This window comes from Heptranchias perlo, chromosome 1, assembly GCF_035084215.1.
Source record: "Heptranchias perlo isolate sHepPer1 chromosome 1, sHepPer1.hap1, whole genome shotgun sequence".
In the NCBI taxonomy this organism is placed as follows: Eukaryota; Metazoa; Chordata; class Chondrichthyes; order Hexanchiformes; family Hexanchidae; genus Heptranchias; species Heptranchias perlo.
The window spans coordinates 188,137,819-188,165,812 of record NC_090325.1 but is presented as its reverse complement, the minus strand read 5'-3'; the positions used below and the strand labels follow the sequence as shown (position 1 = coordinate 188,165,812).

The 27,994-nt window shown below is 44.2% G+C and overlaps 1 protein-coding gene and 1 long non-coding RNA gene across 3 annotated transcripts in view; one reads left to right on the top strand and one right to left on the bottom strand.

Annotated features, from left to right (window-relative positions):
• Nucleotides 1-27,994, top strand: part of gstcd (glutathione S-transferase, C-terminal domain containing) — a 152,369-nt gene that overhangs the window by 78,281 nt on the left and 46,094 nt on the right. The window lies entirely within an intron of this gene.
• LOC137329800 (uncharacterized) lies at nucleotides 4,311-27,994 on the bottom strand. The gene is made up of 3 exons (XR_010964976.1): nucleotides 27,803-27,994; nucleotides 6,962-7,110; nucleotides 4,311-6,345 (listed from the first exon to the last, which is right to left on the bottom strand). It is a non-coding gene; the product is annotated as an uncharacterized lncRNA (long non-coding RNA).

Here is a 27,994-nt window from a genome sequence, read left to right as displayed (position 1 = left end):
CCTCTGCGACGCATCTCTCTCTGCGGTAGCCCTCCCTCCTGCTGTACAGGTGGATGTGTCACAGCACTCTGTTGTGGAGCTCCACGTGTCAGAGGTGGACGGCATGGATGGCGAGGCTGGTGATGCTGTTCGCCCTCCGAGGAGGTCATGACTGCAGCTACGGCGGTCCACATCTGCAAGATGTACATCTGAGGGAGTCCGCAAGGTAGGTACATGTCTCCGGACCCCGGGGTAAGTGTGCAGGTTGGTGACCTCGACCATCAGGAGGAGGGTGGTGGAGGCCAAACTTTGTACCAAGTGACAGAGCGGCCTCCTGCAATGGCTGAGGGTCTCCCCACCACCCCCCACCCCGCCCCCCCCCCCCCCCCACCACCTGTCAAATGGACCTTTGCAGCTGCCACAGGCTGACGGCTGCAACACGTCCATTTCAACTAGGAGTGTTTCCCCCAGTGTGTGAAACAGTCCCATGTTTATCCAAAATCACACACAGTCCCTTAATCAGGTCAGTTAATGACCTGAACAAGCAAAGTAAATACACTCAAGTGGCATCCCGCTGGCTTTAATTGCCTGCGGGATTCCCACCAGCGGGGGCTGTGCACGCACCCCCACACGTCAGCGGGGAAACCGGAAGTGGGCGGGATCGAGGCGCGATCCGGTCCCGCACCTGGATTTCAGGATTTTCGGGGCCCCCCCGCCGAGAACGCACCCGGTAGCGGGTGCTAAAATCGGGCCCGATTAGTCCGAAGCTCAGGCTGTGGGCTGTCATGTTTACAGTGTCGTCACGCTGAGAAAAGAAGGTGTTTTCTGCAGGCTGCAAATAGCACAGTAAAGCCTTGAAATAATGGGATATATATTAAAAGCAAAATACTGCGGATGCTGGAAATCTGAAATAAAAACAGAAAATACTGGATATATATTAAGATCAGCAAAATTCAGGTGCTACATTCTTCTGCACTATTTTTAGGCAGTTGTTCACTATTTATGTTAAAATTCATGATGTAAGTGTCTGTCATGATACTAATGCCCAGTTTTCAGGAAACAAGGCCAGGGATTGTTACCCCATCCCTGGTAAAGGGTGGAAAAATCTGCACTTTTTTTCTTTCAGGTGCAAAGTGAGACACTCTGCTGCACTGAAAGGTCTGGTGAAATGTGAAAAAAAATCACTCTTGTGATATGAAAGAATGCCGTGGCCACCCAGTATATTTAGAGACACATGCTTGTTTTTATTGCCTTCTTTTTTCAGCCGTGCAGATTAAAGACAGTAAAATGGTGCCTAAAACAAACTCTGAGGCAATGAAAACAATGTTAGTTTATGCTTAAGTAGTATCATAAACGTCTGCTGCTATTCATGCAGGATTTGACCTTTCTTCTTCCAGATGGAGAAATATCCCTGCTGTCCAGGGATACACGCAGCAAAATTAGAATTGTACACACTCCTTCCACGTGCTGTGCCATCCTTCTGATTAGTTTTAGAACACTGTTTTACTTCACAGCTAATTTGATTTTTTTTTTTAGCTAGAATAAGGTTATTGGAAAAATAAATATTTCCATTTATCCATGTTTAAAAGAGCGACCAGAACCATCACTTCCCCATCAGCTACTTGAGCAGTCATTTCATCCCCTTCACAAAGTCACTTCCCCTCTTCCTTTCAGAGTCACTCTTCCCTTCACAGAGTCACAGAGATCTTGCAATTATGTAGCACCTTTCACGTCCTAAGGACATCCCAACGCGCCTTACAACCAATGAACTTTTGTAATGTCGTCACTGTTGTTTTGTAGACAAATGCAGCAGCCAATTTATACACAACAAGGTCCCACAAACAGCAATGAGATAAGTAACAATCAATCTATTTTTTGTAGTGTTGGTTAAGGGATAAATGTTGGCCAGGACATCGGAAAAATTCCCCCGTTCTTCTTCGAATAGTGTCGTGGGATCATTTACATCCACCTGAGAGGGTCTAATGTCTCATCCATAAGACAGCATCTTTGACAATGCAGCACTCCTTCAGTACTGCACTGAGATGTCAGTCTAGACTATGTGCTGAAGTCCTGGAGTGGAATTGAGCCCATAATCTTCAGACTCCGGGCGAGAGCGCTACCACTGATCCAAACTGACACTTCAACAAAGTTATTGATGTATTAACATTTAGCAAATAAAAGGCCGCTCTGATGCTGATTACAACTTTCAAACAACAATTGGCGTCAATTTGAAAAATTGACTGGGCAGAGAAAAAACAGCCAAATGGCAATGCTGGGGGTAGAGCTGCCACAGGCCACATTGCAGGAAATGCAGAGTAAGAAGCACTGAAGGATTTGAGATAGAACAATAAACGCAGAGATGTTGCTTACAAGTTGCTTTTTGAGTTTATTAAGACTAGAAAATTATTCGGCATGTGGAATATTCCATACTGAATTTAGAAAGATTCTGTATATTGCAAATATTTGAGTACTCTGAGCTCCAGGGTTCAGTTTTTGTGTAATTTTACACCTGGGAGAAGATGTATGCGTTGACATAGCTAACTCTATACTGCTGGTCTGATGATAAACCCTCCATGTGGGTGGGGTTCTTCAGTCATATCGCTTCCTCTGTCAGATTTGGATCTCAGACACTGGCCGGAACCAGCCAGAATTGATTCATTATCCGAAGAGTTGGATATCCTACAAATGGATTTCTGAAATTTGTCTTGATTACCTCTCAATTTCTGAGAAATCACCCTATATTAATTCAGTAAATGACTCTGTCATTAATTGTAAATCCTAATGATACTGTGTTCTGCAAACTGTCATTCTACCTGCAGGCTGTTAGTGATGAGATGTTAAACAGATGCCTTTTTTCTGACAGGCCTTGTTTCTGAGATTAAGAACTGATAAAATTCCTTCAATACTGAAATCTGCCACACTATACTGAGTGGCTATGAATCATCAATCTCTATCCGTGGCTTAATAATCTACACCAAATTAAATGTGAGTGTACAGTGACCATATTTGCACTCTTCTGAGTCTGTGCCCAGATAGCTTTTGTAAAGGTTAACTCTTTGCCAAAGTATTTTAGCGCACACTTGAAAGGGGATCACATTAAAGGGCATGCTTTTCTTTCCATTACTCACTGATCTCACCACTTTAATGACTGCAGTTCTTTCTGAGCAGTTTCTTATGAAGCACACTACATAAAATTTATCGACAGAGAATGGCAAACTCTTGAGTTTAAAAAAAATCATTCTTGAGATGTGGGCGTCGCTGGCAAGGCCGATATTTATTGCCCATCCCTTAGTTGCTGCTTGAGAAGGTGGTGGTGAGCCTTCTCATTGAACCACTGCAGTCCGTGTGTTGAGGGTGCTCCCACAACGCTGTTGGGTAGGGAGTTCCAGGATTTTGACCCAGCGACGATCAAGTTTCTATATAAATCTCATCTCCCTTGAAACTTCCAATTGTTAATAATGAAACTGATCCTGGGGAGACATTCACACAGGATGTGAGGGTATAAGCAACATTGTTTTGCTCTCAAGTTTCAATGGGAAAACCAAACTATGGCATGGCAAAGGAAGAGGCTTAAATAAGTGAGTTGGTCAGAGGAATAAAAAATAGCTGAAAATGGTTCCATTTATTAAATGAAGAGAAGAGTAAGTGATTAAGTGAAAGGAGTGGTTTTACCATTAAGTTCAGTTTTTCTAAAAGATAACAGTTACACATGCTAAATTTATTCAGACGAAGCAATGAAATTTTAAACCAGAAGGAAAGAGTAAGGTCAGTAATTTTCGTGTAAAATATTCCACCATCTGCATTGTTTAAAGTGAGTGTGGTATCTCCTACCTGGAATGAGATATCTTTGTTTCAGTTAATCATATTTGTTCCTGTGGAGACCTGCCATTTTGGGCCTGCACTTGCACCCAGCATTCTGATGCTCTGTGCTTGGGGCAGCCATAGCCTGTGTGGTTCCTGGAGAGGCTACATTCATTTGCCTGGATCTTTGCGCTTCAGAGTAGCCTGGAGGCTGATCTGGGACAAACTGTCATGTGAGCAGACCGCAGTACCTAACTTTGTCCTTTGCAACAACGAAAAAATCTGTGACTCTGTACAGGAAATTTCTGCAGTTCTAATTCATAATAGAACCTTTATTTGCAGAGGACTTTCACTTTTTTAGTTTGTGTTTATACGTGTTGTCTGTCAGGTGCTAATGCATTTAGGGTTTCAAAAAGTAACAATCATTTGATGCAAAGGACTTTCAGCACTTCACAGATTTTTAATTATCTGAACATTTCTTCTGTTACGTGAATCAGAGAGAATGACTGATATAAATGTACATTACCTACCACAAAGTATAAGAAGGATCTTTGACAGCTAAAAAACACATCCGCACCTAATGTCATCGTTTGTTGCCCAATACTGTACAACCTTTTGAACAACCCATTTTTTCCATTTTGTGATGTTTGTGTTCTCTCGCATTAATCACATAATTTTAATGCACCTTGTTTCCATGATTTTCTGAGTATTTTTGATAATGACAAACATGAAATGGCACAGAAAGAAAAATCTGGAAAGTGGGATGTGCTGTTTGACTCCTCATGTTGACGTGGTATTCCAGCATAATGGTAACACGTGCCAGCAAGAGATAACTATCATGGTTTGCTGTCACTGCATTGAATAAATGGACCGCAACGACCCCATAGAATATCTGAGGGATGAGTTCGAAAAATGAAAGGAAATTAGAGAGAAACTCATACTGTGTTAGCAGTGGAGTGGGATTCCTGTAGTGTCATGCATGTTGCAATATAACTTCCTTCATTAGATGAAACAGATCAAAATAGTTGGCTAGTCCATTTTTCCAAAGCAGGGGGAAGAGAAATTTATATTATTTTCTCTTTTTTTGGACATCATGTACTATTTTTGGACACACGAGTGGATGTTTTACTTGTGAATGCACTCGTGAATAGCAGTTTCCATATGGAACTTTGGGCAATTCGATCTCCAACATATGCCATTATAGTAGGCAGCAGTATTAATTGGAGTGAAATATAATTTCTTAATAATTTCTTAAATCCTGCACTTTTTAAATTTTTGGTTTGAATTTTGTGCTCATTGACATGAAGGATGCCCCTGTTGGGAACTGGATCATTTTTGTTTAGTGTTGGTGTGGTGTACCGTCATCAATCAACCCAGGTTAATGGCAGAGAAAATCTCACTATTCTGTGCCTTAACTCCATCCTCAGAAAAACATTTCCTGCTGCACCATTGTGAATGTTTCTCTTCCCACACCAGCTAGCCATTCGGTCTCTCTAAGTGAGATTACCAGTTTGCTGGTAAAAGGTATCAGCCATGGCTCAGTGGTAGCACTCTCGCCTCTGAGTCAGAATGTTGTGGGTTCAAGTCCCACCTCAGAGACTTGAGCACATAATCTAGGCTGACATATCAGTGCAATACTGAGGGAATGCTGCACTGTCGGAGGTGTCATCTTTCCGATGAGACATTAAACCAAGGCTGTTCTCTCGGGCAGATGTAAAAGATCCCAGGGCATTATTTGAAGAAGAGCAGGGAAATTCTCCCCGGTGTCCAGGCCAATATTTACCTCTCAACCAAAATCACTAAAAACATATTATCTGGCCATTATCTCATTGCTATTTGTGGGACCTTGCTGTGTGCATATTGGCTGCTATGTTTCCTACAATACAACAGTGACTATACTTCAAAAGCACTTTGTTGGCTGTAAAACACTTTGGGTTGTCCTGAGGTTGGGAAAGTAATATAAATGCAAGTTCTTTTCTTCTTCAAATGTAAGGCAGGTTAGTGCTCTGGGCCTACACCCACGAGGAACTGGATTGTGGCTGCTGCAATTCATTCAGCCCATCCAACCACCAGAAAGAGGAGAGTCTTATCCCGTTCGTCTGAATTAGATTTGAATCTAGGTGACAGGCCAGTGCACCATGCAGGCCTTTAAGGAAGTTCTATCATGTATTTTTCTAGCCCAGTAGTCTTATCTTTAGAGCAGTAGACTATGATCCAGGGGCAGTGAGTTTGAATCCCAGGCTGACCTGAGCTGTTCTGAGTGGCCTGTGTTTTACCATTTGTGAGCCAGGTTGCTCGGTGGGATGCTGTGTTTGCAGTGAAACACTCCATCCTGGAGACTGGAAGAGGCAAATTAACAAGCAGTCTTATGAAACAAGATTCCTTTGGGATGATTACTGATCCCAGTCTCTTCTGCACCCCCAGCTCGAAGAGGGAATATTAGGAATGAACAAGGGATCTGTTTTACACAGAGTTTTAAAGAAATGCAAATGCAAAATTGCGGCTTGTCTTGGCAAAACTGCTTGTGCAGGAGATATCCGCAGGCTCCGTCTTTCACTCCCCGTCCTAGGAAGGCAAGATAGTGTGGACAGTGAGAAACAAAACCTATAATATTAATAACTACACACCTTTTGGCAATAGCAGGGGGAATGTTGATAATTACCCAGTTTATGTATTTTCATGTATGTTTTAAGAACTTTTACAAAAATTAAATTAACTAATTTAAAAAGGCAGTAAGCAGTTGGCTACTAGGTGTTCTTCTACAGAGTTCATAGTTTTTGTTTCAAAAACCAGTTGTTAAAAGATTAAATATTAATTGACGGATTGTTGAGTTTTTATATTTTACTGCAGATTATCTTCTGAGAAAGGCTAGGAATTGTAAGTCAAATTTTGCCAATGTATGTTGTAGTTTTATTTATGTCTTGAGAATTAGCAGCGCTTCTGTGTTAGGTTAACAAATAAGCCAGCTCTTAGGGAATAAGAGGAAGGGGACATTGGGTTAGGCAGAAAAACTTTAGCGATATTAAAGTGAAGTGGAAGCAGCTGCTGGACAGATGTAGCTGCACTATGGAACGAAGAACAGCCTTAAAACCATCAATAATGCTGCAGTTCATTGCAATCAGATGTGAAATTTACTTTTAATCAAAGGAATGTGTAAAAATCTGTGAGAAAACCTACTGACCATGCTGACCGTAAGTGCAACACTCCAGGACTGCTGGCCAAAGGATGGATGGAAAAGGCAACAGGGCGTTCTTCAGCTCGGTGTGACCTAATCTGCTCAGAATTTCGGAAATTCCCTGAATTTCTAGCTTTTCATCTTCTAATATATATCTATATATTTAAAGAAATATATAATTATTTCTACACATATCCACAGAAGATATATTTGTACATAGCTATATATTAAAATGCTTACATCTGCACACAGTTTCTGTCAACTTTTTCTGCTACAAATTCCTACGTCCGTATTTATAATGGAAACTGCCTATGTAAACTTGTCACGTTGTAATTACAACCTCTCCCACTGGAGACACTGCAGCACCACCAATGGTGAGAAGGGTTGTAATTGCAGTGTGACATGTTTACATGGGCAGTTTCCATTCTAAATGTGGACATAGAAAATTATAACGGAAATATAAATAATTTTCGTATGACTTGAAATGATGACTGAATTATGTCTGTATGCCCTGTCCCAATTACACCCCACCCTCTAATCCCCCGTCACATGAAGAGCATGTTTGGTGTTGACTCCCCATGTGCAATTCCACTGGAGATTGGAATCAGTCTCCCAAGGTGGTGCACACATTACATATAAACTATTGTGAGTGTTGTAAAGTATTTTTTCTTTAACGTTGTACGCAGAGGAAAATATACCCCAAGGTCTATTACTTTGTAATATACACTGAAAAGAGCCATTTCGGTACAGGAGCACAGTAATTTGAGTCAGGTTTCAGCCATGTCTTGAGGAGATGCCCAAGGCGAGAAGAGAATCAGCCCAAGCCCAAGCTGCTTTCATGTAACTTCATGCAGATGTATAGAACCCTGGTTAGACCAAGCTTGGCGTACTGTGCACAGTTCTGGTCTCCATATTATAAAAAGGTTCTAGAGGTACTGGAGAAGGTGCAAAAAAGATTTACTGGGGTGAAACCAGAACTGAGTGGTTACATCTATCGGGAAAGATGGAGCAGGCTGGGGCTTATTTCTCTAGAAAAGAGAAAACTGAGGGGCGACCAAATAGACGTCTTTAAGATTATAAAAGGGTTTGATAGGGTAGACGTAGAGAAGATGTTTCCACTTGCGGGGGAGACCAGAACTAGGGGTCATAAGTATAAGATAGTCACCAATAAATTCAATAAGGAATTCAGGAGAAACTTCTTTACCCAGAGAGTGGTTAGAATGTGGAACTTGCTACCACAAGGAGTAAATGAGGTGACTAGCACAGATGCATTTAAGGGGAATCTAGATAAACACGTGAGGGAGAAAGGAATAGAAGGGTATGCTGATAGGGCTAGATGAAAAAGGGAGGGAAGAGGTTCGTGTGGAGCTTAAGCAAGGACCTGTTGGGCCGAATGGCCTATTTCTGTGCTGTACATTCTATGTAAGATGGTTACACAGTGTCACTCACTGAGATCTTGGGGAATATCACACTTAGCTGTGGATGGAATATAGTGTGAGGACGTCAAAAGAATGGAGAAAGAGAGGAAGTAGAAACAGCTCGCAGAGGGAGCCTCAGTCTCAAGCAGTCAACAAAACTCTTTTCTTCTTTCACATGAACAACCTCCTATGATGAAACATAACAAGAGCAGCACTGAAAGAAATCAACCCAACCTAAGTTGTCATGACTTGTGATGTCTTCTGACCTTAATTGTGTTATAAGTTTGCAGAACCTCTGAAAAAATACACTTGCATTTACACCCCTCCCCCCCCCCCCACTGCGTCCTCAGGACATCCCAAAGTGCTTCACAGCCAAATGAATTGCGCGTTTTTTTAAAAATATAGTCACTGTTGTTATGTAGGCAAATGCAACAGTCAATTTGCACACAGCGAGGTCCCACAAACAGCAATAAATGACAAGTTAACATATTTTTCGTATTGTTGGTAGAGGGGTGAATGTTAGCCAGGACACCAGAATTCCCTGCCATCATACCAAGTCTCACTCACCCATCGCTCCTGGTGCAACAATGCCTCAAATTTAAAATTCTCACTCTCTTGCTCAAATCCTCTTGTGGCTTCGCCTCTCCCTAGCTCTGTACCCCCCTCCAGCCCTACAACCCACCGAGAATTCTGCATTCCTCCTCCTCTGGCCTCCTACACAACCTCCACTTCCTTTGCCCCACCATTGGCAGCTGTGCCTTTAGCCGTCTAGGCCCAAAGCTTTGGAATTCCCTCCCTAAACCTCTTCACCTCTCTCTCCTCCTTTAAGACCCTCCTTAAAACCCCTCCTCCTTTGACTTGCTTTCAACTTTTGTCTGTCAAGTGCATTGAGACGTTTTCCTGCGTTAAAAGCGCTATATAATTGCAAGTTATTGTTGCTGCTAACGTGGGCTCTTTTACATCCACCTGAAAGGCAGCTGTTATGTTATTTTTAAACCGGTGAGGGTAATGCAATGGATTAAATATTTGGGCCCATCCAACCCACTTCCCCAGATTATTCAAATTCAACTTGTTTTATCAGGAAGTTATTTTTCACATGAAGAATGATCAATACATGGATTGGAATGGAGAAAGCAGTGGAGGCAAAAACCCTTGATTCACTTAGGAACCAATTGGATGGTGCAAATGGGGGCTCATTCTGGATGGTTGAACTAAGATGGGCCGAATGGCTTTCCTCATCTGTAATAATCTTGTGATTGCGAGCGTACTAGCTCGACATTGGCATGCGGTGAGCTTGTATTGTAGCCAGATATTTCGCTGATGTTAAATTGAGTCTCATATTGATATATAGGTACAGGGCGTAGACCTAATTTGTTTTTCAGGGCATTGATCTTTGGCTCATGGTTACTGATTGGGAAAGTGATGGATGGGCTTCCGTTATTGCCTCAATATAAAAATGTCAGGAAAGCATTGCCTTTGAGCTTTAGATGAAAGAGCTTGTCGTTGCTGCTGACAGCTGAACTGTACCTAATAGATTGAGCTGTCAGGTTTCATTTACCACCTGGGCCTGAGCATTTGCTCTCATCAGATCTCCTCATGTTTTAGGTACATGGATCATTTTTTTTATCAGATTAAGGAGACAATCCCCAACTCGGGAATCCTGAAGTCTGGATATACCAGCAGCACTGTGTTGCTGAGAGTCGGTGCACCAATGTACAGACCAGGGATGGTTACAGGTTTGAGTTCCACTCTGCTCAGTCTTAATCTGAGCGGAGAAACACGAAGCAGAAGCTGTATTGTCACCTAGCAGAGAAGTGGGGGGGAGGGAAAATCACACCTGGGCGGTCCCTGCCAGCAGGCTATAGGGTGATATATGTAGTGGCCTGAGAGCAGGCCAGGCAACTGCCCTTTCGGCTGCACAGGTGTCAGGCCAGATAGATAAAAAGGATATAATAACAGAAAAAGGGGAAAAGTTCCCAAAGGTGTCACGTTAAAAAATGGATATGCTGAAGCTGGTTATCTGGTGTTGAAGTTTTAGTAAAAGTTCAGTATTTCCAGATTTTCCACTGATTCACATCATAATTGTTTCACAAAATATTTCAACATCTGCAGATATCGTGATATTGTATTCGAGACAGCTTCTTTAAAATCTGTCCTTGGGCTGTGGACGATGCTGGCAAGGATACATTTATTTATTTATTTGACTAGAGACGCTGGGATTGTTCTCCTTAGAGCAGAGAAAGCTAAGGTGAGAATTAATAGAGGTGTTCAAAATCATGAAGGGTTTTGATAGAGTAAATAAGGAGAAATTATTTCCTGTGGCTGAAGGGTCATTAATTGGTCATTTAAGGTAATTGGCAAAAGAACCAGAGGCGAGATGAGGAGAATTTTTTTTACGCAACAAGTTGTTATGATCTGGAATGCACAGCCTGAAAGGGTGGTGGAAGCAGATTCAATAAGAATTTTCAAAAGGGAATTGGATATATTCTTGAAGGGGAAAAATTTTCACAGCTATGGGGAAAGGACAGGGTAGTGGGATTAATTGGATAGCTCTTTCACAGAACTGGCACAGGCACAATGGGCTGAATGGCCTCCTTTTGTGCTGTCCCATTCTATGATTCTATTGCCCATCCCTAATTACTTTGAGAAGGTGGTGGTGGGCCTTCTCCTTGAACTGCTGCAGCCCTTGTGGTGATGATGCTACCACAATGGTGTTAGGTGGAGAATTCATAGTTACTCACTTGTGTTTTCCTGCCTGCAATGAAATTCAGGTGAGCCTGCATTCTGATCCATTTTCAAAAGCTGCTACTGCAAAAATAAGACGTCAATCAACGGCTGGCGAACAACAAAGATATTCTAATGGATTTTCTTTCAAGCAAGAGTCAAAGACTGTTTAGAAACGGAAATTGTTTCTCCTGAATTAACTACAGCTGCTTCACACACAAGACCAAATAAATCAGTAAAATGATTATTGTTGGCGTCATTCAGTTAAACGTTTTACTTTTGCAGCAGTGACAATTAAAATGGCTGAGAAAATGAGAATAATCTAGCCCAGCATTTTATATAGGCTCACTATATGTTCGATTTTGCATTCAGCAACGAAGTGTCTGCTATTTGTATCCTGTTGAGATGTATGAGTAGACAGCTGGGTAATAAATTATCCAACCTCTGTCTCTTTGAAATCTGCTGATACTTCAACATAAAGAAAGAACTTGCATTTATATAGCATCTTGGCATCTCAAAGCACCTAACAAGTGACTGATTACTTTATTGAAGTGGAATCACTGTTGTTTTGTAGGCAAACACCATATCCAATTTGTGCACAGCAAGGTCCCACAATCAGCAATGAGATGAATGACCAGTTCATCTTTTTTATGTGGGGTTGGTTGAGGGATAAATTTTGGCCAGGACACCAAGAGAAAACTCCCCTGCTCCTCTTCTAATAGTGCTATGGGATATTTAACGTGCACCTGAACCAGCAGACAGAACCCTGGTTTAACACCTCATTAACAATGTAGCACTCCCCCAGTACTGCACTGAAGTGTCAGCTTAGAATATGGGCTTAGGTCCTGGAGTGGGGCTTGAACCCACAATCTCCTGATTGAGACTTGAGAGTTCTGCTGCTGAGCCAAGCTGGCACAGTATATCATAGAAAGGTTACAGCATGGAAGGAGGACATTCAGCCCATCGAGTCCTTGCCGGCTCTATGCAAGAGCAATCCAGCTAGTCCCACTCCCCTGCTCTATCCCCGTAGCCCTGCAAATTTTTTTCCTTTCAAGTACTTACCCAGTTCCCTTTTGAAGGCCATGATTGAATCTGCCCCCACCTCCTCGGGCAGTGCACTCCAGATCCTAACCACTCGCTGTGTAAAAAAGTTTTTCCACATGTCACCTTTGGTTCTTTTGCCAATCACCTTAAATCTATGTCCTCTGGTTCTTGACCCTTCTGCCAATGGGAACAGTTTCTCTCTATCTACTCTGAGTAGACCCTTCATGATTTTGAATACCTCTATCAAATCTTCTTGCAACCGTCTCTGTTCCAAGGAGAACAACTCCAGCTTTTCCAGTCTATCCACTTAACTAAAACCCTTATGCCTGGAATCATTCCAGTAAATCTCTTCTGCACCCTCTCTAAGGCCTTCATATCTTTCCTAAAGTGAGGTGCCCAGAACTGGACACAATACTCCAGTTGTGGCCAAACCAGTGTTTTATAAAGGTTCATCATGACTTCCATACTTTTGTACTCTATGCCTTTGTTTATAAAGCCCACGATCCTGTATGCTTTTTTAACCACTTTCTCAACCTGCCCTGCCACCTTCAATGATTTGTGCACATATACCCCCAAGTCTCTCTGTTCCTGTGCCCTCTAGATTATATTGCCTTTCCTCATTCTCCCTACCGAAATGTATCACTTCACATTTTTCTGCATTAAATTTCATCTGCCACGTGTCCGCTCATACCACCAGCCTTTCTATATCCTCTTGAAGCCTATCACTATCTCCTCACTGTTTACTACCCTTCCAAGTTTTGTGTCATCTGCAAATTTTGAAATTGTGCCCTGTACACCCAAGTCCAAGTCATTAATATATATCAAGAAAAGCAGTGGTCCCAGCACTGACCCCTGGGGAACACCACTGTACACCCCCTCCAGTCCAAATAACAACCGTTCACCACTACTCTCAGTTTCCTGTCACTTAGCCAATTCTGTATCCATGTTGCTAATGGCCCCTTTATTCCATGGACCGCAATCTTGATGATAAGCCTGCCATGCAACACGTTATCAAATGCCTTTTGAAAGTCCAAATACACCACATCAACTGCATTGCCCTCATCTACCCTCTCTGTTAACTCATCAAAAAAACCTCTCAAGTTAGATAAACACGATTTGCCTTTATCAAATCCGTGCTGGCTTTCCCTAATCAATCCATACCCGTCCAAGTGACTATTAATTCTGTCCCGGATTATCGTTTCTAAAAGTTTCCCCACCACTGAGGTTAAACTGACTGGCCGAGAGTTGCTGGGTTTATCCTTACACCCTTTTTTGAACAAGGGTGTAACATTTGCAATTCTCCAGTCCTCTGGCATCACCCCCATATCTAAGGAGGTTTGGAAGATTATGACCAGTACCTCTGCAATTTCTGCCCTTACTTACCTCAGTAACCTAGGATGCATCCCATCCAGACCGGGTAACTTATCTACTTTAAGTACAGCTAGCCTTTCTAGTACCTCTTTATCAATTTTTAGCCCATCCAGTACCTCAACTATATCTTCCTTTACTGAGACTCTGGCAGCATCTTCTTTCTTGGTAAAGACAGATGCACAGTTTTCATTTAGTACCTCGGCCACCCCCTCTCCATGAGTAGACCTCCTTTATGGCCCTTAATTGGCCTACCCCTCCTCTTACTACCCGTTTACTGTTTACATGCCTGTAGAAGACTTTTGGATTCCCTTTTATGTTGGCTGCCAGTCTATTCTCATACTCTCTCTTTGCCCCTCTTATTTCCTTTTTCACTCCCCTCTGAACTTTCTATATTCTGCCTGGTTCTCACTTGTGTTATCAACCTGACATATCAGTGTCTTGACGCAGAGGCATCAGTATCTGATGGTGCCATTAAATAACCTCACTGAGGTGTCCTGTTTGGGGTAGGAATGATTGAAATCTTGCCTTCTGAATAGAACCAGCAGAGGTGCCTTCCACCTCAAGGTCTTGCCAGATGCTGTGAGCATCTGGCAGAGAGCAGTGGCCTCTGGGACGGTATACAATATCAAGACAAATAGCTGCACGTTACATTTATTGAGAAAGACTCCCCAATAGCTTATTTGGTAGCTACGCTGTTCAGAGTGTAGCTGAGACATACAGGAAGATTCCAAGTTCAGTCGCAGTTCGTGCTTGGTTAGCGGATCTCGGACTCTGGTTGGTAGTAGGGACATTACATTTATCCTCAGTGCCCTGGGCTAAGAAAGGAAATATCAGCCCGAGTTCCCGCTCTTGATCTCTGCTAGAAAGTACGCATGTGCGGACAGCAGGTGAGGATAGTTTCATGCTTGTGGGGAAGGGAGGGGAGAGACGTCAAAGCCAACCCTTTATTCTGTCCTCACCCAATCACATACACCTACAAATCTGCACAGTGATCAGGAACAGGTTTCCTGGCTAATTTGATTATGTAGGCCGAAACATAGCTTTAATTGTTCGTGATTTTTGCTGGATTCAGTGTATTTCCAAAAAAGGCATGGCTTGTTTTACTTGAAGAAATCTAATGAAGGAAGACTTGAGTCAGAGCCAAACTTTTACTTAAACTAATGACTTCAACTCAGCATTTCGACTCAAGGAAGGGGGGGGGGGTGGAACTTCAAGTTCAGTGGACTGGGGTCAGGAATTGGTCAAATCGACCTGAAAATGCAAACCAAGACTAATCTTTTAATAGACGTTCCAAATTGTGTTTTTTTTTTAAATTCTGTTCTCTAACTAAAGTGACAAAGCTAAGCTACAAGGGATATATCAGGGCCAGCAATGAGAGCTGATGAATACCTTCTAACCACAAGTGAGGTTTTGTTAATTCTTGAGTTACAGCTAAGCTTCATGATTTCAGATATTATCATAGTTTGCTGCTGGCTGTGACGTACTCTGTACCACATGTTGAAACTATAACTTTTTAATTCATTTATTTTTTTGTGACATTGCAAGTGTGGAACAATGAAATATGTTTCTGCAGTTCTCAGACCCCACACAAAGCATGGTTATCTAAATTCCATTTCCAGTTCAATCCCATGTTTCATGCCAAGCAGTCAAAACTCATAATGCATAATGGAATGAGTTTCATCACCACTGTATCAGTTTCTATAGTTGAAGTCTTCTGGTGTCACTGTACTCCTGGACTTAGCCATGTCATTAAGAAATGGAGCCACATCGGCTCACAGATTTCATCAAAGTGAAGGATAATAAAACTTAAAAATCCCTTAAGGCACCATCACGTGACTTGCCTTTATTAAGATGATCAGACTGTCTACTGGGGGAGAAAGTTTGGGCCCACTCCTAACCCCAGGTTTGATTCAGACCAACTCAAGTACTGATAACCTGGGCAGGGTCACTTGCCCCTTCTCAGTGCTATAAACTTAGTCATTTTTGAGGAATTGTATCCCAGAAATAACAGACCCTAATTTTAAATGTTTGCCTGTTTGGTACAGTTTCGGAGATTTTAAGAATTTTTTTAAAAAGTTTCTTTCTTCCCCACTCCCCCTTTGCTTCCCTCTTGCTGGAATCTGCTGGCAACCTGGCTACCTTATTGGAATAATCATGAATGTGTCTAGGCAGGAAGTGTCAGCCAGTTGTCCAATAGCAATTGAGAGCAAGAATCCCGGCTGATTTTTCACTAGCCCAGAGGTAGTGAAGGCAGTTATAGTGCCTTTACTGCTACTGAGGCTGAAATCCACTAACAACACAGACTGGGAATCAAACCTGCATCATTTAGTTCTAGGCTGGGCAGTTAGGAACATAGGAACATAGGCCATTCAGCATCTTGAGCCTATTCGCCATTCAATTAGATCATGGCTGATCTGTACCTCAACTCCATTTACCTGCCTTTGCTCCATATCCCTTGATACCTTTATCTAATAAAAGTCCATCAATGTCAGTCTTGAAAATTTCAATTGACCCAGGACCACAGCCTTCTGGGAGAGGGAGTTCCAAATTTCCACCACCTTTTGTGTGGAAAAAGTGCTTCCGGATTTCATTCCTAACTGGCCTAGCTCTAATTTTTAGATTATGTCCCCTTGTTCTGGGTACCCCCACCAGAGGAAATAGTTTCTCTGCATCTACCTTATCGTATCCCTTTATCACTTTAAACACCTCGATTAGATTGCTCTCGACCATCCAGTTCATTTACCAACTGTGCTATCAGGGTTGATGTTTTGAAGAATTTGTTAAGCTTTCTATTTCTGAATATCTTAGAGATGTTGTCAAATATTGCTCGCTGCTGAGCTAAACCGATTAAGTGTGCTGTGTGGTTTATAACCCAACAATGCAGCTGGCGATGAGGGTGAGAAAGAGCTGAAATCATCGGTCAGACAATTTGATGGGTAAATTTGACCCAGATGGATCGAGGAGTTTTGAAGAAAGAAAAACAACGCTCAGAAATAGTTAGGATTTAATTTTTTTCCCGTTTCACTCACATGTCCAAAAGTGTGGGTGAAGTCGCGTGCGCACATAAAATAATGGTTTCATGTCTGCACTCTTGACACTAGGACGTTGGTGCGTATAGGAAATAAAACAAAAGTCACAGCAAGTTTGTAATCTGTCATTCTCTATCTCTCTCTCTCCATCTCAAGCACATATACGTGTAGCCTTTCTGCTTTAAAAACGTCAATATAAACTGTACCTGAATAATGCTTTTGAAATTTGTCCTTTACCTTTTCTTCAAATAATTTGGAAAAAAACAACTGTGCAGAAATTGCTAGAAGCTGGAAAAAATTATCTAGCTGTTCAGCTGACGAAATGGTACTGATGCATTTTGGGAAATTAGGTACACTTCACATGCTCAGACTGCACAATCTGCATTCAGATAACACAGTCACAGCTCTGAGCAAAATTATCAAGTTAAAGCCCAGGCTTCTGGAAGACGCTGAGGCCTTCATCTCAAATTGTAATGAAGGATGAAAGGACAAACAGGATAATTTTCTTAATCATGTTATTGTGAAATACATATTATTTAAATTTTTATTTGTTTAAAACCATATTTTGAACATTGAAAATTTTAGTTGCTGAGAAAAAATGGCACACAAAATGTTTTCAGAAAGCATTTTGAGTGATTTGTTGGGAAAATATATTACAACACCATGTGGTGGTGTTATCGGTTGCTGTGACAGTTTAGAGATCACATTAATATTGGTAACCTATGAGAACCCCACCTATAGAGGCTACAGGGAAACAACAGATAAGTGTGGACATTTTTACATTGGAATTCCAAAAGGAAATGTTTACATAGCAGTTTTCAATGGAGCACCTGACCCACATAAGAATTTTAGCATTATTATAGATATTTTCACCAAGCCTTTCATAGAATCATAGAAGTTACAACATGGAAACAGGCCCTTCGGCCCAACATGTCCATGTCGCCCAGTTTATACCACTAAGCTAGTCCCAATTGCCTGCACTTGGCCCATATCCCTCGATACCCATCTTACCCATGTAACTGTCCAAATGCTTTTTAAAAGACAAAATTGTACCCGCCTCTACTACTGCCTCTGGCAGCTCGTTCCAGACACTCACCACCCTTTGAGTGAAAAAATTGCCCCTCTGGACCCTTTTGTATCTCTCCCCTCTCACCTTAAATCTGTGCCCCCTCGTTATAGACTCCCCTACCTTTGGGAAAAGATTTTGACTATCCACCTTATCTATGCCCCTCATTATTTTATAGACTTCTATAAGATCTCCCCTTAACCTCCTACTCTCCAGGGAAAAAAGTCCCAGTCTGTCTAACCTCTCCCTGTAAGTCAAACCATCAAGTCCCGGTAGCATCCTAGTAAATCTTTTCTGCACTCTTTCTAGTTTAATAATATCCTTTCTATAATAGGGTGACCAGAACTGTACACAGTACTCCAAGTGTGGCCTCACCAATGCCCTGTACAACTTCAACAAGACATCCCAACTCCTGCATTCAATGTTCTGACCAATGAAACCAAGCATGCTGAATGCCTTCTTCACCACCCTATCCACCTGTGACTCCACTTTCAAGGAGCTATGAATCTGTACTCCCAGATCTCTTTGTTCTATAACTCTCCCCAACGCCCTACCATTAACGGAGTAGGTCCTGGACCGATTCGATCTACCAAAATGCATCACCTCACATTTATCTAAATTAAACTCCATCTGCCATTCATCGGCCCACTGGCCCAATTTATCAAGATCCCGTTGCAATCCTAGATAACCTTCTTCACTGTCCACAATGCCACCAATCTTGGTGTCATCTGCAAACTTACTAACCATGCCTCCTAAATTCTCATCCAAATCATTAATATAAATAACAAATAACAGCGGACCCAGCACCGATCCCTGAGGCACACCGCTGGACACAGGCATCCAGTTTGAAAAACAACCCTCTGCAACCACCCTCTGTCTTCTGTCGTCAAGCCAATTTTGTATCCAATTGGCTACCTCACCTTGGATCCCATGAGATTTAACCTTATGTAACAACCTACCATGCGGTACTTTGTCAAATGCTTTGCTGAAGTCCATGTAGACCACGTCTACTGCACAGCCCTCATCTATCTTCTTGGTTACCCCTTCAAAAAACTCAATCAAATTCGTGAGACATGATTTTCCTCTCACAAAACCATGCTGACTGTTCCTAATTAGTCCCTGCCTCTCCAAATGCCTGTAGATCCTGTCCCTCAGAATACCCTCTAACAACTTACCCACTACAGATGTCAGGCTCACTGGTCTGTAGTTCCCAGGCTTTTCCCTGCCGCCCTTCTTAAACAAAGGCACAACATTTGCTACCCTCCAATCTTCAGGCACCTCACCTGTAGCGGTGGATGATTCAAATATCTCTGCTAGGGGACCCGCAATTTCCTCCCTAACCTCCCATAACGTCCTGGGATACATTTCATCAGGTCCCGGAGATTTATCTACCTTGATGCGCGTTAAGACTTCCAGCACCTCCCTCTCTGTAATATGTACACTCCTCAAGACATCACTATTTATTTCCCCAAGTTCCCTAACATCCATGCCTTTCTCAACCGTAAATACCGATGTGAAATATTCATTCAGGATCTCACCCATTTCTTGTTGTTCCGCACATAGATGACCTTGTTGATCCTTAAGAGGCCCTACTCTCTCCCTAGTTACCCTTTTGCCCTTTATGTATTTGTAGAAGCTCTTTGGATTCACCTTTGCCTGATCTGCCAAAGCAATCTCATATCCCCTTTTTGCCCTCCTGATTTCTCTCTTAACTCTACTCCGGCAATCTCTATACTCTTCAAGGGATCCACTTGATCCCAGCTGCCTATGCATGTCATATGCCTCCTTCTTCTTTTTGACTAGTGCCTCAATCTCCCGAGTCATCCAAGGTTCCCTACTTCTACCAGCCTTGCCCTTCACTTTATAAGGAATGTGCTTACCCTGAACCCTGGTTAACACACTTTTGAAAGCCTCCCACTTACCAGACGTCCCTTTGCCTGCCAACAGACTCTCCCAATCAACTTCTGAAAGTTCCTGTCTAATACCATCAAAATTGGCCTTTCCCCAATTTAGAATTTTAACTTTTGGGCCAGACCTATCCTTCTCCATAGCTATCTTAAAACTAATGGAATTATGATCACTGGTCCCAAAGTGATCCCTCACTAACACTTCTGTCACCTGCCCTTCCTTATTTCCCAAGAGGAGGTCAAGTTTTGCCCCCTCTCTAGTTGGGCCATCCACATACTGAATGAGAAATTCCTCCTGAATACACTCAACAAATTTCTCTCCATCCAAGCCCCTAATGCTATGGCTGTCCCAGTCAATGTTCCCCTTCTTTGAGCTTGCATGCACAAGTATTAAGTAATAATTGAATAGGTAAAGTTTTGTTAAAAATACTACAAAAAATACTTTCTACAAAGTATTATTTATCAATGTATTTTGGTACTGTTGAGCTCAGATATAAAGTGTGTTGGTTAGTAAAACACTGCTAATATGCTGCTCTTAAAGGACACTAAACACACTAATGTTTACTTGAGGCCAGACTCCATTTTGTACCCGGAGATGTGTTTATTTAGGGAACATGTCTTGGAATGGTGTAAATGTTGTTATAAGTTTTTTTTTGTTTGTAAAGAATGGTAGAGCAGCTGAATTTGCTCTGTTTAGAAACTATTTTAATGGTGAGGCACAATAGGGTGTGCCTTTTGTAGAAAAGTATTGTATGTGGAATCGGGGATTTTACTACAGTTTGAAGATTAAGTGTTGGACTTACTCATCTTATTTCAGAAATTGTTCAATGTAGGTATTGCACCTAGTTAATGGAACTCTATAGTGTTTCAGCAAAAAGCTGGACTTCCAGTAGAAACAACACTCGCTTGTACTGGTATGTTCAACAAATAAGTCACGTTTTAGATCAAAGGTCTTCTTCCTGTTATGTGCTTTGAATGTTCTGTCTCCAAAAAAAAATGTCCATTGCCTTCAGCTATTATTGAGCATCTAACCTTGCTGCAAGATGAACAATCTTATGTGCCAAACACTTATCCCCCTCAACAACCCTTAAATCTCTATAAAGCCAAGTCTGTCCCAGATTTGAATACCGTTCCAGTATCTGGGAGGCTCTTCTAAAAGCACTTGCACACCTAGATAAAATTCACAAAAAGCCTCTTCCTGCCTCTATCCTCCTCACTGTTGAAATTAAGACTCATTGCAGTGTCCTACTTTAATTAATTATTTCTCAGTACCTCAAAACTGTGGAAATCGTTATCTCCCTTGGTCTTTTTCTCCTACAACCTCCAGGCTTTCAAAACCCATGCGTGAGCTTTGTTTTTATTCGTTCATGGGATGTGGGCATCGCTGGCGAGGCCGGCATTTATTGCCCATCCCTAATTGCCCTTGAGAAGGTGGTGGTGAGCCGCCGCCTTGAACCGCTGCAGTCCGTGTGGTGAAGGTTCTCCCACAGTGCTGTTAGGAAGGGAGTTCCAGGATTTTGACCCAGCGACAATGAAGGAATGGCGATATATTTCCAAGTCGGGATGGTGTGTGACTTGGAGGGGAACGTGCAGGTGATGTTGTTCCCACGTGCCTGCTGCTCTTGTCCTTTTAGGTGGTAGAGGTCGCGGGTTTGGGAGTTGCTGTCGAAGAAGCCTTGCTGCAGTGCATCCAGTGGATGGTACACACTGCAGCCACTGTGCGCCGGTGGTGAAGGGAGTGAACGTTTAGGGTAGTGGATGGGGTGCCAATCAAGCGGGCTGCTTTGTCCTGGATGGTGTCGAGCTTCTTGAGTGTTGTTGGAGCTGCACTAATCCAAGCAAGTGGAGAGTATTCCATCACACTCCTGACTTGTGCCTTGTAGATGGTGGAAAGGCTTTGGGGAGTCAGGGGGTGAGTCACTCGCCGCAGAATACCCAGCCTCTGACCTGCTCTTGTAGCCACAGTATTTATATGGCTGGTCCAGTTAAGTTTCTGGTCAATGGTGACCCTCAGGATGTTGATGGTGGGGGATTCGGCGATGGAAATGCCGTTGAATGTCAAGGGGAGGTGGTTAGACTCTCTCTTCTCTCTTGTTGGAGATGGTCATTGCCTGGCACTTGTCTGGCGCGAATGTTACTTGACACTTATGAGCCCAAGCCTGGATGTTGTCCAGGTCTTGCTGCATGCGGGCTCGGACTGCTTCATTATTTGAGGGGTTGCGAATGGAACTGAACACTGTGCAATCATCAGCGAACATCCCCATTTCTGACCTTATGATGGAGGGAAGGTCATTGATGAAGCAGCTGAAGATGGTTGGGCCTAGGACACTGCCCTGAGGAACTCCTGCAGCAATGCCCTGGGGCTGAGATGATTGGCCTCCAACAATCACTACCATCTTCCTTTGTGCTAGGTATGACTCCAGCCACTGGAGAGTTTTCCCCCTGATTCCCATTGACTTCAATTTTACTAGGGCTCCTTGGTGCCATACTCGGTCAAATGCTGCCTTGATGTCAAGGGCAGTCACTCTCACCTCACCTCTGGAATTCAGCTCTTTTGTCCATTTTTGGACCAAGGCTGTAATGAGGTCTGGAGCCGAGTGGTCCTGGCGGAACCCAAACTGAGCATCGGTGAGCAGGTTATTGGTGAGTAAGTGCCACTTGATAGCACTGTCGACGACACCTTCCATCACTTTGCTGATGATTGAGAGTAGACTGATGGGGCGGTAATTGGGCGGATTGGATTTGTCCTGCTTTTTGTGGACAGGACATACCTGGGCAATTTTCCAGTATGTTGGGTAGATGCCAGTGTTGTAGCTGTACTAGAACAGCTTGGCTAGAGGCGGAGGTCATCGAACCACTACTTCCTAATGCTCCTAATTTTCTCCCTACACTTTTCAGACTTGGCGATGTCCTACACTATGAACCTAGATTTAAACTATAAAAAAATACCCTGAAGGGAAGGGGAGACTAGCCAATTGCTGATTCTTTGGACACATTACCTGCTTTTATATTGTTCTTGTGCAATTGACTATTGAATTGAGTCTCACATAGGTGGCAGTGACTGAAAACTAAACGCTGGGTTTTTTAAGATTAATAACCTGGAAGTCAATTTTTTTTCTGACTGTTGCCAGTTTTCCTGGGGCTAGTGAACATGTTCTGACATCATGGCACCCATGCTTGGCACATGTGTACTGGCCAAACTTTAACAGCCAGTCTATGCATCCAGTTTATAGGGAGACTGGCTGCTCTATTGGGCAACAATATGGGAGAGAGGAGCACTTTGGGCACCAAATTGGGCCATGTAGTGTCCGTTGTTTTGCCGCTACACAGCCTCTCCGACATCCAAGATAGCGTCTTGGATGCACACGCATGTTTCCTGCGTGCCAAGCACCAGATGCCATCTTAGTATAGGAGTTAGCGCATGCGCTAATACCAGATGTTGGAAGCATGTAAAGTAGGGAGAAAATGGCTGCAATTAGTGTGCAATGTTGATTTAAAGTGATACACACCATTTTCGACCTTAACGCTCAACTCAACACACAGTCTTATTCCCGACCATCTAAACATTTCTTACAGTACCTGAAGGATCCCCCACCAGCGCTATTTAAAGGGCCACGCAGGTGTTGCAGGTTAGCTGCTGGATTATTGCTTCTGGCTGCTGGAGGAGTAACAAGTGTTTTTTGAAGCTCCCTATTCTTATTGAGAGTTTCTACACTACTTTTGAGAGTGCTTTGGCAGGTACTGCCTTACGGGTCGGAAAGTTACAACGCTGGTGGAACAACATTCCTGCCAACAATGGGTGGTCTGCTAGGGCTCCCATCGGGCATTGAGTATGACTGGGAGCAGGCAGAGAGGCCACGCACAGCAGATCAAACTGCGAGGAGACGGAGGACGAGGAGACGCAGGGCACTGAGCAGGAGGCCCTAGCCAATGAGGGCCTTCCGGGACCAATTCTCTAACCTCAACATGACCGAGGAGGATTGCATCCGACGCCTGAGTTTCACCAAGGAAGCCGTCACCAAGATCTGTCAACTGGTGAGGCCACAACTGCAGCCTCAGAGCAGGACGAGGACAGCATTGCCTGTGGATGTGAAGGTCACCGTGGCGCTGAATTTATACAGCTCAGGATCATTTCAGGCCTCTGCTGGTGACATGTGCAACATCCCGCAGTATGCAGTACACTGCTGCATAAGGGAGGTCACAGACGCACTGTACCACATGAGGAACAGGTTCATCACCTTCCCTCTCAACAGAGACAACCAGAACGAGCGAGCACAGGGGTTCGCCCGCATTGCTGGCTTCCCCATGGTGCAGGGTGCACACATATTGCCCTGCGTGCCCTGCACATCAACTCAGCTGTCTTCGTCAACTGAAACGGATTCCACTCCCTCAACGTGCAGCTGGTGTGCGACCACACGCGTCGCATCTTGGAGGTTGATGCCCGTTACCCTGGGAATAGTCACGACGCCTTTGTCATGCGGCAGTCCATCGTGCCAGCTATCTTTTATCTGACTCGGCAAGTCAAAGGCTGGCTACTGGGCGACAAGGGCTATCCCCTCAGGGCGTGGCTGATGACACTGGTCAGGAATCCACGCACACGTTCACAGCAGGCCTATAATGAGAGCCATGCTGCCACACACAACATCGTGGAGCACACCATAGGCATCCTCAAACAACACTTCCGCTGCCTGAACCGGTCTGGAGGAGCCCTGCAGTACTCCCCTGAGCGGGTGGGCAGATTTGTGGTGGTCTGCTGCATGCTGCACAATCTCGCCATCATGAGGGACCAGCCTTTGCCACCAATGATGGCAGAAGATCCTGAGCCAGAGGTGGAGGAGGAGACTGAGGAGGAAGAGGCGGAGGAGCAAGAGGAGGAAGAGGCTGAGGAGGAGCAGGAGGAGGGGGTGGAGCCGGAAGAGGAAGTGGAGGAAGGCGCAAGGGTGCAGCAGGAACCACACGCCTTGTGTGCAAGGGCTGTGCGTGCTCGCCTGATCCGTGCCTGCTATCAATAATTGGAACTACATCCCCCAACTCACCAACAGTCCAACATTCCTCACCTTTCCCCTCCCACAAGACAATCAAAGCACCCTCCATCTGATTACACATTGGTCTCCCTCTCAGCTCTTTGCATAAGTAAAAACCACCACCAAATGCAAAATCTAACTTTCATTTATCAATGAAAAATGAAATTATGTAAACATAACAGAACTACTCACCTTTGTGCATTCCCTTAGTGCCTGTTGTTCGTGTGCCTTTACCTATCTTAGTGCTCCTACGAGGTGCTTCCTCAGTGGCTGGAGCATGGGTGGTGGAAGGCTGCTGGCCTTCAATGGAGGAACGTCCAGATGGCCTTGGAGGACGACCTCGAGCAGCTCTGGGCCTGGAGGGCCTGGAGAGCTGCACCATCTCAGCATGGGCTGCAGCAGTCTGGCCTGGCTGGCCGAGAGGCAACAAAAGGGGCACTGGCGGAGTGGCAGGGGTGGGAGCAGGAATGCTGTCGTCCTGAGAGAAGACAGCAGATCCGACTGCCATGGCGCCACTGCCACTCTCCCGGGGCAGCGCCTCAGCAATCCTGGTGATCGGCTGGAGAACGGATTGCTAGAGTGCTGTGACGCCCTGGAAGCCTGCAAATGCAGCAGTCAGACCTTGGATGGCAGATGTTTGTGCTGCAATGGATGCTGTGACATCAGTCATCAGACGCTGCATCATGGTGGGTTCCACAGGTGCGCTGATGGAGGTGACCACCCGTTCCATGTTGGAAAGGATGGGTTCCAAGCTCTGCGCAAAGCCCTGCGCCAAGTTGGAGCTGGACTCCTCCATGCCCCTTCTCATTTTGCGCAGGCTTTCCGGCAGGCTTTCCAGTGCCCCAAGCATTTGTTGGTGTACGCCCGTTGAAGTCCTCGTCTGCAGCGACCTCGCCCTCCGGTGAGCTGGCCACTTTGGTATCCGTTCCCTCCGCCCCGGCTCCTGCGCACTTGTGCTCGGTGTCTCACCACGTGCAGATCCTTCCTCTAACCTAACCTCTAAAGGACTCGCAGTGTCAGTCTCTGAGCTGGTGGAAGCAAGTGTCAGATCGAGTGACGGTGTGGCTTCAGTGTCCTCCTCTTCCTCCTTCTCCTCCTCCTCGGGTGCCATCACGTGTTCTTGGGTATCTGCAATGACAAAGGGAAACAGGTTGATTTGTGGAGTGGGGAGAGGAGCAAGTAAGAGGTGTGTGCTGACAGCATGTGCAGCACGTGAGTCAGAAAAGATTATGGGAAGAGGGAGATGTGCAAAAGGAGAAGGAGCATTAGATATGCACAGACTCCCTTCACCACAACCTCCAGTGCGGCACGTTGTGACAGCTGCAGCGACGGCCCGCCCAATGATCCGCAGCACTGTCTCCTCTAGGGGGGTGAGGACGTGCAGACATGCCCGTCCAGCCTCAGGTCCCTCCTGCTGCCGGGTGTTATACGCCACCTTCTCCTGCAAGACAGAGGACAGTGTGTCAGTGAGTGTCCTGCAAGGTGTGTGGGTGATGTGACTGTCATGGTAGAATAGCTGCCAGATTGTGTGACTTGTGAGTGGTGGTTGTGTGGCCTGCAAGTGTGGTACTATGTGCGGGTGAGATGCAGCATTGCGTATGGTTGAGCAGTGTTTGTTGGTGGGTGGGTGGGTGGGTGACGGGAGGTGTCGTGCACAGAGTATTTGTGCAGTTGGTAGGATGTGCCACTTGACACTTGCACTCACTCACCTCGATCACTCGTGTCAAATCAATAAATTTCTTCCGGCACTGCACCCACGTGCGTGGTGCAATGCTCCTAGCATTCACCTCCTGCGCCACAGTCTGCCAATGCCTGCGCAGCTGTAGTTTGGAGGGTCTCAGGCCACCCTGCGGGTACATGCTTGACCTCCTTTGGTCCATGCCTTCCACCAGGGCTTCCAGAGCATCGTCCGAGAATCGTGGAGCCCTCTCTCTTGTCGGTGCGCTTGCTGCACGGAGATTTCATGGTAAGTAGCAGGCAGCACGAAGTTCACGTACTGCCTGCGTAGGGTCCGTTGGATGCGGGGTGGTAGCGCATCGCCCAGAACGAATCCTTATCCAATTTTTCCCCCAAGGATCGCTCTCCCAAGACCCAGCTGCAATATTTGAGGAGCTGTTGATAACTCTAATATAGAGACCACTGACACTATCCAATTCATCTCCTACAGCTATTCATTGTGCATTCTGTTTATACACACACACACACACACACACACACACAAACTGATACATTAACACAAATTAAAATCACAAAAGTTAGGTGTAAATTTTAATTTTAAATGAGATCTAAATTGAAGCACAGATTCTGGAGTGATTCCACTGACGTTACTGTGATACCTTTTTGTTCCACAGTGACATTCATTCTTTCTTCTGTGTGAAGCATAGAAACCATTTAATGGAGATGATGTAATCATGTATAATTTCTAAGTAGGAGTCGTTCTAATGAACAAAAGTGGAAAATACGTTTGAGTAATTTAGTTATATTGACTCGATTATTGATGAGTTGACAAATTTCTCAACAAATAACCACTAATAATGAATTAGTACTCATTGCAAAATCTGCCAGGAGGATCGAATGGTGCAGGGCAGGATGTACGGCTGGTGGGTCAAGGCCATGGAGGGATTTGATGGCAGGTACAAGGCACATAAATGTACATAAGAAAGTGTTGAAGAAAAGACCATTCAGCCTATTAAGTCCATATCTTTAAGCAAAATTTGAACTATTTCCTCGATCATAAGCTGCTTTTATATTGTAATAGCGGTACCTGCTTCTGATGTGTGCAACCTGCACAGTCAGCTGCAATCCGAAAGTAAACTTGCCAAGAGCAGCTAAAGTTGGCAGCTGGGAGGACCTGCCAAAGACCGGTCTTACTGGTCTGCCAGCCTTAGCTAATCCCAGCAAGCTTCCTTTTGGGTTCAGGCCAATTATGCAAAACCCCTGACTTGAGAGCCTGCGCCGCAAGACTCTTAGCACAATGTCGCAATAGCTATAGACCGTACCTAACCTGCTTAATCCCCTCGGGGGGGTGGGGAGAGGAGAGAGGAAGTAACTACTGACAAAAATTCTAAAAAGACGAAGCTGTGAGTAATTTCAGCCTGATCCTCAACGGCAATTCAGTCAAAACTCTAGGGTGTGAATCTAACGTTACGATCTACATTATTCAACACTGGCCAGTCGCATTTCCCAAATGGCATTTTCATGATCACAGCAGCACAAGAACAATTATGTTTGAGAAAGTATTTAATTATCTGTGCAAGTACTTACCACTGTAACCTTCAATCTTGTTCTTGACCACGTATTAATTTACCTTCTTTCTAATTAAGTTCATCGTCATAGCATTGCATACTTTTGGTGAGATTCTGGGCACATCGCAGCAGAGTCTCGGTTAACGGGATTACGGATGGGAGAATCGAGCACAGGGATCAGCATGCCTGATTTGCAGCGCACCTGATGATA